The sequence below is a fragment of the Mesocricetus auratus genome, unplaced genomic scaffold (genome assembly GCF_017639785.1).
Source record: "Mesocricetus auratus isolate SY011 unplaced genomic scaffold, BCM_Maur_2.0 Super-Scaffold_100014, whole genome shotgun sequence".
NCBI classification, from domain to species: Eukaryota; Metazoa; Chordata; class Mammalia; order Rodentia; family Cricetidae; genus Mesocricetus; species Mesocricetus auratus.
In genome coordinates this window covers 8,321,966-8,336,850 of record NW_024429197.1, presented here as the reverse complement: position 1 = coordinate 8,336,850, position 14,885 = coordinate 8,321,966, and the positions used below count along the sequence as shown (strand labels likewise).

The window sequence follows — 14,885 nt, the reverse complement described above, 5'->3', positions numbered from 1 at the left end:
GGGAAGATGCCCACTGTGGGTGGCTTCATTCCCTGGGCTGGGGTCCTGTACTGAACACAAAGGAGAAAGTGAGCTAAGCACCAGCACTCATTTCTCTCGGCTTCCTAACTGCGGATGCAGTGTGGTCAGCCGCCCCACACTCCTGCAACCATAGTTTTGTGTTTGTTGTTGTTTTCTATCATGCTCTTCCAGAAGACCCTTAGTGGCCTAAAACAATGAACAATTACTGTGTTGCCACTTCTGCAGGCTGGGACTTGGGAGCAGATGGGTCAGGCAGAGCTTAGGCTCTCTGAGATGCAGTTAGCGTGGTGCCCAACCGTCTAAAGGCTTGACCCCAGATCCAGAGGCTGGCTTCCAGGGGGCTCAGTGTCATGGCTGGTGAGCCTGTTTGGACTATCAGGAGTCCTAGTCTCCAAGCCCCTGTGTGGGTTGCTTGACTGTGTGCTCATAACAGGGCAGACAGCTTCTGTCAGAGCAAACAATGGAGCCCTGAGAGGGTGGGATACAAGAGGAGCCATGTCCTTAAGGCTCCAGCCTCGGAAGTTAGCCCTTCTCTTTTTCTTTCTGGTAGGGTCTCACTTTGTAGCCGAGGGTGGCTTAGAACCCACGACCCTCCTAAGTCAGCCTCCCGAGTGCCGGGATTACAGAGGTACAGTGGCTGCACCATCATTTCTGCATTCCCCAGTTGGCTAAATCAGCCCTGCCCCGGGGAGGCTGGGCTTTCATAAGGGTTGGATACCAGGAGGTGGGGGACAAGCGCTCTCAGACACTGGCTCCCCAGAGGCTGGGGTTGCAGCATGCACACAGGGATGCCTTCTGGTGCCCTGTGGCTGGAGATCATTTCTAGTCACCAGCTTGCGGCAGTTTCACAGTCAGGGGACTGAGTAGGTGGCTCTGCTTCCAGGTCTCCATGTAGCACCTGGTGTGGCTTCCCAGGGCTTCCCCGCACCAGAAGCTCAGCTCAGAGCCATGCTACGCTCTGGGATGGTGAGACTGGCTAGTCTTAGTATGAATTAGTTCATCTTCAGGCCACAGTAAGGGATTTGGAGTATGATCTAGTGGAGAGAGAGGCCAAAGCTATGCAGAGCATAGACCAAGCAGAGCACCTGGGAGTGGTCCCCAGTGGGGAGCAGTTGGAGAGGTCTCCAGGAACAGCCACAGGGTGACCCCTGGGGAGTGCTCCCCAGTGGGGAGCAGTTGGAGAGGTCTCCAGGAACAGCCACAGGGTGACCCCTGGGGAGTGCTCCCCAGTGGGGAGCAGTTGGAGAGGTCTCCAGGAACAGCCACAGGGTGACCCCTGGGGAGTGCTCCCCAGTGGGGAGCAGTTGGAGAGGTCTCCAGGAACAGCCACAGGGTGACCCCTGGGGAGTGCTCCCCAGTGGGGAGCAGTTGGAGAGGTCTCCAGGAACAGCCACAGGCTGACCCCTGGGGAGTGCTCCCCAGTGGGGAGCAGTTGGAGAGGTCTCCAGGAACAGCCACAGGGTGACCCCTGGGGAGTGCTCCCCAGTGGGGAGCAGTTGGAGAGGTCTCCAGGAACAGCCACAGGGTGACCCCTGGGGAGATGGGAGGATCCTGAGGGAACAGTGAAGGGAAGATTTAGGAGTTGTCCCTGCTGAGAGACCCAGGCACCCACTGACTAGAGGTAAGGTGGCCTGCAGAGAGGGCTTAGCCTTGCTGAGACAAGCTAACCCCAACATTCTTGGGGCTTCCAACCCTAAACCTCCAGAAGGGGCAGCCGAAAGGAAGAGTCTGGGGTTCAGCTCTGTCTTCTGCTGTACGGTGCTGAGACTCCAAGCTGACCTGGCTCCTCCACTCCCCACTCCCGGAGGCCATATCAGAGCCTGCTCAGGGGACATCCCTGAGGTTTGACCCTTGCCCCGCCAGCTGGACTGAGGGTCAGCCAGGCTCTTCCTTGCTTCTTTTCTCTCGTCCAGACCTTCCTGAAATCACAGTAGGGCCACCCAGTGTAATGTGCTGACCCGGGGCCCCTGATGGTCTCATGGCCAGCATGGGACCTGGGTGGGCAGCTTGGAGACAGAGGCATGTCCAGCCTGTGAAAGCCTGTGAAATGTCCCAGAGACATGCATTGAGCAGGAAAGGGAGGAAGCCTGCCAGTTTGGGGGGTAATTATTTTGCAAAACTTTACGAAGTTTCGGAAAATCTTGTTTCCCCCTTCATTGAAACCATTGTTTTTCAAGGGAAATTGAATTAGAAGGTGGTGGCGGCTGGAGGGGGCGGGAGAGGGAAGAGTGAGCCACATGTTTTTCTAACTAACTGGGCGTCTGTCCTGTGCCAACAACTCCCAAAGCTTCTTGCGCTCTGTGTCTGGGACCACCAGGGCTGTGGCCAGGGGCAGCAGGGAAGCCCCAGCAGCTTCAGGAGTGGTGGCAGGACTGGATGTGCCCCCACCTCCTTCACTGGACTGGAGAGCACTGAGATTCAACTGAGAATTGGTGTCAGGGCCTGAGTGCTGGAGGGGCTGGGCCTGGGAGGTTCTGGGCCTGGCAGGGGCTGGGCCTGGAGGGGTTAGGCCTTAGTTTCCCTCCTCGGAGGACTGCAACTAGCAATGGATGCCTGGAGTGGTGAACAAAATCCAGGTGAGTGGGATATGAGCTCTTCTGTGCAGGGAAGAGGGCTGCTGCCTTGATCATCACTTCCAATCAGCACCATCCTCCAGGCCTTGTTATTCGATTGGTAGAGTCTGGCAGGGGCAAGAGCAAGGATCAGCTAGTGATGTCTGCTGTGGACACACATTTGGAAGGAATTATAGGTATCACAAATAGGATTTGTCATCTCTAATGTGTTCTTCCATTCTCCTGGTCTGGCAGCTGAGCCCTCAAGAGGTCAAGGGGTAGTAAGTTTCCCAAAGGGGCATTGGCTTCACACATTCACTCACTCATGTGTCTGCACTCAGATGACGCCAGTGGCTCTGCTGTCTTTAGAATAAATGTCAAAGTCTTTTTCTGCCCCCTGAGATCACAGAGGCACCACCCCCTGGCTTTGAGATGGAGCTTTCACGTGCTTAGCACAGCGTCTGGTATGCAGTAAGTACATAATTTCAATCATTGTAAGATCTGTAGAAGCTTCCCAGAGGGTGTACCCTTGTGTCTAGACTCCTGCATGCACTGGAAACCATATATCCAGGATCCTCACAGATGTCATTTTTTGTTGCTGGAGTTACTTGTAGCCAGGCCCTGCTGCTTCAGCCCTAAACACACAGAGACTTATATTAATTACTAAAGTGTCGGCCAAAGACTAGGGCTTCTTATTTGCTAGCTCTGTCTTAATTATTATTATTATTATTATTATTATTATTATTATTATTTTGTTTTTTTTCGAGGCAGGGTTTCTCTGTATTGTTTTGGAGGCTGTTGGTCCAGCCCGGCCTCGAACTCACAGAGATCCGCCTGCCTCTGCCTCCCGAGTGCTGGGATTAAAGGCGTGCGCCACCACCGCCCGGCTCTGTCTTAATTATTAACCCATTTCTGTAATTCTATGTATTTCCACGTGGTCTTGGCTTACTGGAGAGTGTCTGGACCTGTTTCTCTTTTGGGGGCTACATGGCGTCTTTTTCTACCTACCTTTCCCAGAATTCTCCTCATCTCCTAGCCCCGCCTATCTTACTGCCTCTGCTGGCTATTGGCCAGTGTTTTATTCATTGACCAATAAGAGAAACCTATATACAGAAGGACATCCCCCATCATCTCCTCTTTTCTGTCTAAATAAAAAGTATTCATTTCTATATCATATTCCCTGGTTGTTGTTGTTGTTGTGGTTTTTTTTTTTGGAAAGAGATTGCCTGTGTTTATTAACCATTATAACCAACCCCATTTAAATGAAGACAAACATTTGTAAACAATACTTGGGAACCTAGGCATCAGTCTCTCCAAACTGCTTCCTACAGTTTGGGGTTGCTGTCAATTCCATGGGGATCCTGAGAAAACCCAGAAACCTGACCAAATTCTGAATATTCTAGTATGCGAGGCTATATCAACTCAGCTCTTTTGGATGTTGGATCACCTGGGCCACTGTTCCAGGGGATCTTGCTTGATCAAGCCATATTAGTCTAGAAGGAATCCACACCTTTTCATCTTCTGTGGAAACAAAAACAAAATCTGTTTTCCAACATAACATGTTCTTATACTTAAATTTAGAATTCAAGGCATTTTCAAAATATATAGGTTGGATTAATCCAGCAGCATTTATCATCAAATGTCTGTTAGCAGCTGTTGCTCCTTCCTCAGCAGTCAAATAATTCAAGGGCAACACAATAATATACAGTATCCAGACTCTCTGTGTATTTTCCATCTTTACGTGAGTTTTTATTTATTACTCTATTTCTTTTACTTTTATTTTTTCATTTTTTGAGACAGGGTTTCTCTGTATTCTTTCGTGACTGTTACGGTCACTGGAACTGGTGAAGGATCTTCCACAGTGTTTACATGCATAAAGCTTCTCTCCAGTGTGAATTCTTTCATGATTCATAAAATGACTCAAATGTTTGGATGCTTTCCCACATTTTTTACATACTAAGGGATTCTCTCCAGTGTGAATCCTTTCACAACTATTAGTCACTGGGACTAGTGAAAGCTTTTCCACAATACTTACATAAATATGGCTTCTCTCCACAGTGAATGTTTTTCATGAACATGACCAGACCTGGAAATAGTGAAGACTCTTTCACAATGTTTACATTCATAAGGATTCTCTCCAGTGTGAACTCTTTGGTGCATGAGAAGGTTTTTCGACTGAATAAATCCTTTCCCACATTGCTCACATGCATGAGGCTTTCCACTGAATGCTTTCATGTTTTTGAAAGCATGACAAGTATCTAAATGTTTTCCCACATTGTTTGCAAATATAACATTTCTCTACAATATGAATTTGCTCATGACTGATAAGGTGACTTAACAAAGGCTTCTCCACACTACTTACACGCGAATGGTTTTACTTCAGCATAGATTCTTCCATCTGTCTGGCCATTGGGTGTAAAGGCATTCTCATTGTGCTTATTTCCAGTGTAAGCTCTCTCCTGATGTTGATCATAATGGAGACTCCCACAAGCTGTACTGCATTGATTTTCATAGGATTTCTCTCTAGAACTTTCATGTACCTGAAATGGCCCACATCTTCCCAACATTTCTCATGTTTAAAAGCCTTCTCCACAGGTTCTTTATACTCAAATAGTTTCTCTTTAGTTTGATCACTGAGCTGTACTTCTGAGGGTAAATTATCAATGATGTTTCTTACACACAAACTGCTTTGATAAAATGTTATAGCAGGAGACATGTCCTCATTAACAATTGTGCTGGAATCTGCTGCTGGGTTTTTTCCCACTGATTCTCATGTTCACCCTCACCATCTTTCTCAACCACGTGAGTCCACATATTTCTCCTGAGATTCTGGTAGTCCTCTTCAAAATTTTCTTCTTGTGTTTTCTCTATGGAGATCAAGTTCATAAAGGTTTCCTTCATCACAACTCTGTAGAGCTTCTTTTGACTTGAATCCACAAAGCCCACTCTCCTGAGGTGAAGTCCACAGCCACACCCTCAAGAGTCAAGGGCTCCTTTTGACTACGAGTTGAATTTCAATTGGTTTACATTGTAATGAACATCTGGGAAAGATCGGAGAACATCCTATCCTCCTGGTCTCTCCATGGCGTCTCCTATCTTTCCCACAAGCTTCCCAGAGGGTGTGTCCTTGTAGGCTTCCTGCACGCACTGGAAACCATATATCCAATAGCCTCCCAGATATCAGTTTCTCCTCAGGATACAGTCCAGTCAAGCCGGATCACTTTCCTGCCCACGCCCCCCCCACCTCCAGGCCCCACATACCCTCCTGTTTTCCCAATAGTCCCATCCGCATTATACCTTCCTCTGCGTCCCTATTTGTCCCACACACTCCCCTGCAGGTTGGTCACTCCTGGATCTGATGAATGTCAGGTCCCAGAGGAAGGATGCTGCCTCATGCTGGACACCTGGCTTCTAACTCCATTTACAGTGCTCATTCCAGCACCTGGCTGTCCACTCTCTCCCACATGACCTCTCCAAACTTTCCAGAGCCATCCACATTGCCCTTTCCCCATGTTCTCATTTTCCAGGCTCCCACAGAAGCATCAAGGGACCCTATTTCTTGCTGTTGAGACTCAAGATGGAGGAAGCCATGGATGACCAACCCCCTTGAAATGGGGGCTGCCCAACTTTTGATTTAACACGTTTGTCTCTCTTCATGTGATCCGCAGATGGGAGCTGAGGTGCCACCCAGAAGCTAGTCAGGAGTGGAACCCAGCCTGGAGTTCTATGTCACCCCTCTTATAGAGTGGCCTTAAGAAGACCTTTGCCGCCGGGCGGTGGTGGCACATGCCTTTAATCCCAGCACTCAGGAGGCAGAGGTAGGTGGATCTCTGTGAGTTCGAGACCAGCCTGGTCTACCGAGCGAGTTCCAGGACAGGCTCCAAAACAATACAGAGAAACTCTGTCTCGAAAAACCAAAAAAAAAAAAAAAAAAAAAAAAAAAAGACCTTTGCCCTTCTTAGTCCTCATCCAGGAGGGTGCTCCAGCCACAGCAGAGAAGGCTCAGCTAAGTCACAGGAGGGGGTGCAGCGGAGTTCCCTGTAACCTGTTCCAAGGGACTTGTGAGCCTCGTGCTTAAGCTGGACCTTGTGTCTCAGGCAACCCGCAGAGCTTATGCTGTATAGTCCTGTTGTCACCAAAGCCTGCCCAGGCCACAGCAACTAAGCCAGCCCTCTGCAAAGTGTTTTGCAAACTGAAATACCTTTAAAGGGAGCTAGCTTCCTCTGAAAATGATACATCCTCCTTTTCCCTCCATCCTTCTCTTCTCCCTCCTTTTCTCCACCCCCTTCTTCCTTCCATGTCCTCCTCCTCCCTCCAGTCTTCCCTATAATCTCCCTCCTCTCCCTCTCCCCTCCCCCCACCTCCTCTTGACTTCCCTCCTCCTCACCTTGCCCTTGTGATGTTCTGGCCTAGGAGACAGCGTCCTGCCTCTGCTCCCACAGTCGCCCCATCAGCAGCATCCTCCCCTCTGCTGGACCGTGATATTCCAGGAAGGAGGAAGAGATGGTGAGGAAGCTGGGCTCACACAGTCCAGGTCCCAGTACTGTTTCCTTTCCTTCCTGCAGCTGATTTTGCTCTGAGAGCACAGCCACATCACCCCCTGACTTTGAGATGTGCCTCTCAAGCATTTAGCACAGTGTTTGGTATGCAGTAAGTGCATAACTTCAATCATTATAAGACCTGCAAGCTTCCCAGGCAATGTGGCCTTGTAGGCTCCCTGCACATACTGGAAACCATATGTCTGTCCTATTTCTGGGATATGGGACAAAAGAGCTTAACACCAGGATTTTGAACAAATGAGTACCCAGCACTGCTGCCTGGGGTCTGATTCATTGCAGAAGCATGATTGAGCACCTGCTGTATACTGTATTTGGGACTGGTTAGCTTCATCCATGCACCTTCCCCAACTCTATGATGTCTCTCTTAGCAAGACTGGAGTTGCCTCCCAGGCAAGGTATACAGCAGGAGCTCAGTGTTACCACTACTGAGGACTTGGGGCAGAGGAGTTGGAAGAAACTCATAGAAGCTCGTGGGAGCCCTGTCTCTGGACAGATTCCTCCACAGTGGGTCCCAAGCCATCCTGGACATTTACAGATTGGGGACCACATAGTTATGTCGTTAATTGTCCTGGCTGCTATTTCTGCTGCCCAAAGACCCTGAAGCGCCACAGCCGAACGCTGCCATTTACTCTGCAGAGCCACTGTGGTAGGGAACCAGAGAAAGGCAGGGGTGTGGCACCATACTTCTTTTGCTTGGGGTCTCTTGTGCCATTGCGGTCAGAGCCGGCTGGGCTGTGTCCATCTGGAGACCTGAATGGGCTGCATGGCCATGCTGGTACCTCGTGACAGCTGGCAGCCGCGAGCTCAGCTGGACCAGCTGCTGGAGTGCCTACACATGTCCTCTCTGGTGGTGGTCATATGTGACAGCTGACTTCTCAAGCGTGAGTGTCCCACATGCACCAGCCTTCAGCCACTCAGCCTTTTGTGACCCACGTGGAGGTCACATCGTGTCCTCACATGACAAGGGCCACCCAGTCCCTCTGGGAGGAGGTAAGGAGGCTGCCTCTTGGTAAGGTCAGAGAATTGGAACCATTGTTAAAAACAACACACTAGTTCTTTCATTAATTGAAGTAGTATGAATGTTGACTTAAAATTCTTAAGGAAACTGTGCCTAGTGGCACACATTCATAATTCCAGCCACTTGGGAGACTGAGGCAGGAGAACAGATGTTCAGGGCCAGCCTGGGCTACAGAGTGAGTATGAAGCCAGCCTTATATCACTATACCACCAAGAGCCTTCTCCTCCTCCTCCTCTTTCTCCTTCTTTTGAGATTTATCTCATGTAGTCCAGGTTGACTTCAAACTTCCTGGGCACTGAGGATGGCCTTGAACTCCTGATCCTACTGTTTCTACCTCCCTAAAACTGGTATTTCAGGCCTGTACCACCACACCTGTCTCTGATCATCTCTCCTGGTGCTAAGCAATGGCAGCAAACTCAGCTATTGTTTGGCCCGCAGTCATGAGGGACACATACCAGGTGTTCTGCTTGCACTGAGGGGAGATCTGGGGTTCGCAGTAGCAGGAATACACACCTGGGAGGGGTGGGGAAGGGGCAGGGGAGGGGAGGGGAGGGGGAGGGAGAGGTAGGGGGGAAGGGTGGGGACGTGTCAGTTCTGAGTAGCCCCTTGTAATCAGAGGACCATTTACATTAGCGGAGCAGAACTCTCTGCCTCAGAAGGAAAGCGACCACGACATCCACACCAACAGATTCTACAGCATGGATGGACTGGGAGCAAGCCAGGCTCGCATGAATAGTCTTCAAGCTGCAAGCACTGGGTCAGCTGAGCTAACATTCTACCCACTCCTGGGTCCCTTCTAAATGCTGGTCAGTGTCTGGAGTTGGTTGGAGCAGAGTGACAGTCTCTAGCTCATTTAGCTGACAGCAGGCTCCTAAAGGCCACTAAGAGTTCCCCACCGTGTGAACATGCACAAACCATTCGTATCCCCTAAGACAGCAAAGCAGCAAGCCCGACCCCTCGCCTCCTTTAAAAGGTTCTTGTGGTGAGGTCAGGCTGTGTATTAGTTACTATTGCTGTGACAAAAGGCTTTGACAGAAACCGCTCAAGGGAGAAAGGGGTTATTATGTTGTCTCAGGGCACAGTCCATCACAGGGAGGGGGTGAAGGTGGCCTGGCCTTGAAGAGCCGGTCATGGCGTGTCCAACGTCAGGAAGCCATGGATCCTGGTGCTCAGCTCACTTTCTCCCATTCATAGGGCCCAGAGCCCAGGCCTAGGGAATGGTGCTGTCCACAGTAGGTAGGTCTTCCCATCTTACTCAACCTAAATAAGATAACCCCCTATAGACAGGCCCAGAAGCCCAACTCCCAGATAATTCTAGATCTTAACTTGAAAACTGAAATTAGCCATCCTAACTCCACGCCTTGTCAAGCTGTTACCCAAACACATCATTTAATCATAATTTTGCTTCTGTTGTCCCCCCCCATTCTCATGTTTATCTCAGAATGCAAAATACAATCAAAAGTCTACACCACCTCCAACACTTTTAGTCTGTGTCTCGTCTGGGACCTGAAGCAGTCTTGAAGTGCGAACTCCTATATGACACAAAACAAGAAACCAGTAAGATGACGCTGCACAAAGCCTACGTCTGACCCCAAGAACCTGCGTAAAGACTGAAGGAGAGAACCAGTGTCACAAAGCTGTCCTCTGATCTCCACAGGTGCATGGTGGTATGCACTCCCGGGCACAGCACACATACAACAACAACAACAATAATAATAAACGTTACGTATTTCTAACATATGATGGCAGAGTAAACATTCCTAATTTCCAAAGAGAAGCATTAGCCAAGGGTGGTGGTTCAAGTCTTTAATTCCAGTACTCAGGAGGCAGAGGCATGTAGTGGCATCTTACTTTGTCAGTGAACTTGTGGTGGTGGCCACACCCTATGGGTGTGGCTTCAGGTGTGCACACATGACCCCTTATAAGGTAGAGGAGGGGTTGGCTCACTCTCCTGGGTTGCAGTGAGAGCATCAGAAGGGCAGAGACTGCATCTTCTGGAGCAGGAGAACTGCAGCGGCTGTTTACTTTTTATTTGTGTAAGTGCTTCCCTAGTAAATACCTAATTATCATTTATCTTGGGTCTGGTGGACTCATGTAAACACTGCCTTCATTGGTGACCAACATGAGGCGATTCCCACAATCAGCCCATGCGTCTGGCCGGCAGTGGCATTCTATGAACCAGAGCCAACAGCACCAGCCTCCCTGCGTTCACTGGGCCAGTGAGCCTGTCCCTCCTCTACCTAGGTCACATCTGAACACCTGAAACCACACCCATAGGGTGTGGCCACCACCCCAAGTTCAGTGGCAAAGCAGGATGACACTACACAGGCAGGCGGATCTCTGTAAGGTCAAGGCTGGCCCGGTCTACAGAACAAGTTCCAAAACAGTAGACCTACATGGAGAAACCCTTTCTCAAAATAAAGGGCGACAGGGAGCATTGGTGTATAGTAAGGATTTTTCAGACCAAAGCAAGACGAATCCTGTAGTTCCTTGTCGAGCCTCTAGGGAGTGGAGACAAGGCTTAGGTAATCCCATCCCTCCAATTCTGCGGTGTGCAGCACGCAGAGCCTCCCTCTCAGGCGAGCTGGCTCCCCTGCATGCCTCCTCGTTTTCTTGGTGGCCAACTCACAGCCATGGCGTCCTCTATGCCCTGGGGTCTGCATTCTTAGATCTCTCCTTCTTGACTTTACACTTGCCTTCTTGTGGCCTCCTTTCAGGTGCTCTGGCCCTGTCAGATATTTCCTGGTCTCAGATGTTCTCCATAATCGCCTCAATCTCGAGTCTCTGGTGCCTGCAAAACCAGTACCAAAGGATGACATTGGCAGACTCTGCTGCCAGACAGATGTAGCCAGGCTCTCCCTGGGCCACAGTGGTATTAGCTTCTATATGCTGACCCTGGGGGAACACTTCCCGAGTCAATGCCTTTGAGTGACAGGGAACCCCTTGTTAGGCTTCCTTATTTAAAGGAATCTGACTATAAACAAGATGGAGTCTCCCTTGGGTGGTTTTCCCTGAGGATGCCCATCCTGTCCCAGTGTGGTGCTGGGGACTTGACCTCTCTAACACCGGCAGTTGCTTTCTCAGCAGCAGCAGGACCGTGTTCACCTCTCAGATTTTCTTCTGCTGAACAAATTAGTCATCAGCTTCTCTCACATTTTCACTACATAAAAGTCAGATTCTTGGTCACAATATCATGAGGCCATCCCCTATGCCCGTTCCTCATAGAACCCTCCTTTCCCTCTCCTACCTCACTAGTTCATGCCTCCAGCACACAAATGTCTCATAGCATTCTCTTCTAAGTACCCATCAGAATGCCCCACTAATATGCTTCTGCAATGTGATTCTTCCCGTCAGCCTGGCCCCCGAGCCGCGTCAGTCCCAAATGAACACGCCGGACACAATATTAATTATGAAGCTGCTGGCCGTTTGCTATGTTTTCTTAATGGCTAGCTCTGACTTAATTATTAACCCCTAATTACTAGTATATATTTCTATAAGGTCTTATCTTACTGAGGATGCAGCCTCATGCGTCCTCTCTTCCCGGGATCACATGGCGACTCTCCATCCTTGACTATATTTTCTAGAATCTTCCTGGACACCTGGTCCCGCCTATCTTGCTTCCCTACTGGCCGACAGTGCTTTACTTATTAACTAACAGTGCAGCATACACACAGAAGAACCGCCCCCGTCATGCTCCCAGCGTTTTGGTGCTTTTCAGCCCTGAGTTCCAAACTTCCAAACTCTTCCACATCGCTTCCACAAAACAGTCCCTGAGAGCCCAAGAGCCGCATGGCTGGGCTTTCCACAGGGGCATCCTAACTTCTCAGCAACATTTCCCCCCTTGTTACAGTTCCTGTTGCTGTGATAAAATAATTCGGCAAAGTCAATTTAAAACAAAGAGGATTAATTTTTACTCGAGTTTCCAGGGACAGTCCACCATCTCAGAGAAGCCCTGGCAGCAGGAATGGGGGACAACAGTCACATCCATTCAGAGTCAAGATGAAGCGAGCAACGGGTGTTTGTGCTCTGCTCTCGTTCCTTTCGAACACTTCTTCAGAATCCCAGCCTAGGGGATAGAGCCTCCCATGGTGGGCAGGTCTCCACCTCAGTTAACCTAGCCACCTGGGCTCATCCCCCAGGAGAGTCTCCATCTTGTCAAGTTGGCAATTGACATTCACTGTCACAGAGCATCAAGATAAACTTCCCTCCTGTTCAAAGACACCTTTGCCAAGTCCTGTGCATGCCCAAGGGGTGGGAGGCCACATTATGGCCTGTTACAACCATTCTGAAATGCCATCTGGGCTCTGTCATCTTTCCAAAGGTACAAACCCCATCTGCAGAAGTCAGCCGGTATGCAGGAGAGGAAGACCCTGGGCACCAGGGCCCTCAGTCCTGATGACAGAGGGTGGGAAAGGGCACTCTGCCTCCTCTCAGTGCCAGTCCCCACTGAGGCTGCCTAAGTTGCCTCAGAGCCCAGCCCCTGGGAAGCATGAAGCCAGAGTTTCTCTGAGTATTGCTAGCAACATCCAGAGGCTCTCAGCATCATTCTCTGCTCCGTTCTTTGTACTCGTATGGACTCTGCAGTCATAAAGTGCTGGCTGATGTGTGTGGTTGCTGTCAACCTTGACTTCTAACTCTGCTCCTGAGGAAGCCACTCTGGGCAAGCATAAATGAGGACCTCTGGGTGCTCACAAATGCAAGGAAGTCAGAGCCTGGATCCCCATGAACTCTCTTGATCTTGGAGGCCCTGGTGTTCTTGTAGCTAGGGTAGCTCAGACAAGATCAGGCTGTGCTGTCTCAGAGCTTTGAGAGGCAGGGGCTTGGGGTTTCCATATAGGTTATTGTCTTCCTAGGACAACATGGTTGATGGCCCACCCGTAACACCTGCCTTGTTCATGGTGACAAAGTCACAGTCAGCTGGGGTATTGCTCAGTAGCAGAGCACTTGCCTAGCATGTGAAGGGCCCTGGATTTGATCCCCAGTACTGAAGTCATAAGTCAAACTTGTGACTATCAAAAAACTTATGATTTCTTAATTAATTAATTGGGTAATTGAGACAAGGTCTCTTTCTATGCCTTGGCTGTCCTGAAACTCCCTATGTAGACCAGGCTGGCCTAGAACTCACAGAGATCTGCCTGCCTCTGCCTCCCGAGTGCTGGGATTAAAGGCATGCGCCACCACATTGAGCTACTTAAATAAATCGTAAGCAATTAAATTTGTTGCGGTGGCTCCAAGTCTGAAGACCTGAGTTTGATTTTGGGATTCATGTTGTGGAAGAAAAGAACCAAATCCAGTGGCTGTCCTTGCTTCCACACACCCTCCCACAGGCTCCCTCAAAATATAAATAAATAAAATTTAAAAGAAAAAATTAAGCTTCAGTAAAAAAGAATGAATGTGTTTTAAAAAATATATTAAGAAATACATTCAAGATGAATTTAGGATCAGAGACTCATAGAAGCTATTACTGGAATGACCAAAAATTTGGAAAGAAAACATTTTTGGGAGGCAAGTCCACCACAGAGCAGCCCCGATGCCCAAGACCATGGGGTGGGGCTCCATTTCTTCCTGAGTCATCAAACCAAAGGCAGGCAGTTTAAGACAGGTCACTGGCCAGCCCCCATGTGCCAGCCCAGCTTGGGGACCTGCCTCCAACTGTGGGCAGAGCTGGGGGCAGAGAGCAGCTGTGCACAGCCCCAGATGCTGCAGAGCCTGGACAGCTGACCAGTGTGTAGTCTGCGGCCTCCCAACTGGCCCAGAGGACATCCTGGCCTGAGCCAGTGGCCCGTGGATGCCAGTTCCCTGCTGAGGAAGAACCTGGGAGGCCCTGGGGCGTCTGGTTTTCATTTCTGTGGCTAGGAAGCCTATGTGGAGGGAGCTTGTGGCAAGGGTGGAGAGGCCCAGGTGGGGTGGTTGGAAGGCATGTCTGTCGGCCCAACATCAGGTCAGGGTAAACCCATACGGCAAACGTGAGCATGTATCTGGTGTTCTCAATATGGTCGTGGGGGCGCATTACCGAGGAAGGTCAACCCTGTTGTCTGATGGCATGATGGGCACAGTTCCACAAGAGGCACATGCTATCTATCTGCTTGGGGGAACAGGACAGATGTTATAGAGATAACATGGGTTCTTCTAGGACAAGCCCACAGAGCCTATCCTGTTCCAGGGGCTGCAAGTGCTCGTGTGTGTGTGTGTGTGTGTGTGTGTGTGTGTGTGTGTGTGTGTGAGAGAGAGAGAGAGAGAGAGAGAGAGAGAGTTGTGGTGGGGTTGTCTCTGTGTTGGGGGAAAGCCTGGGGCAAGGAAGCTGGGGGTGGGGTGGGAAAGAAAAGGGAGAGAACTCATTGCTTCTGCAGCTTCTGGGATCTTAACAAGCCACAAGGCAGGGCATCCACGGAGTACAGGCTGTGATGGGGTCTTTCCTGGTGCCGTTCCATCAGATTCTCAGGTTCTCCACTTCCCAGAGGACCCAGGAAAGAGGTAAGCTTCCGATGCCTCCATGTACAGACACCAACACTGGGACTCAGAGGGCCTCAAAGCAGGCTTAGCGTCAGACAGAGGGAAGCAGCATGCTCCAGCTGCTGCCAACCCCGGCCACCACTACCCTCAAGAGCCACTACCCACTTGAAGCCATCAAAGGCCGTGCTTCCTATGAATACACCTTCCTGGGGTACGCTCCCACCCACATGCTGTTCTAGTACCTGTGTTCACTCAGAGTCCCTCAGCCCTCCCGCCGTTCTT

General features: G+C 50.0%; 1 long non-coding RNA gene across 1 annotated transcript; it reads left to right on the top strand.

The window, feature by feature from the left end:
• Nucleotides 1-7,002: 7,002 nt before the first annotated feature.
• On the top strand, nucleotides 7,003-9,696 carry LOC110342732. Its single transcript, XR_002384896.1, has 3 exons — nucleotides 7,003-7,079; nucleotides 8,784-8,907; nucleotides 9,592-9,696. It is a non-coding gene; the product is annotated as an uncharacterized LOC110342732 (long non-coding RNA).
• Nucleotides 9,697-14,885: the final 5,189 nt, after the last annotated feature.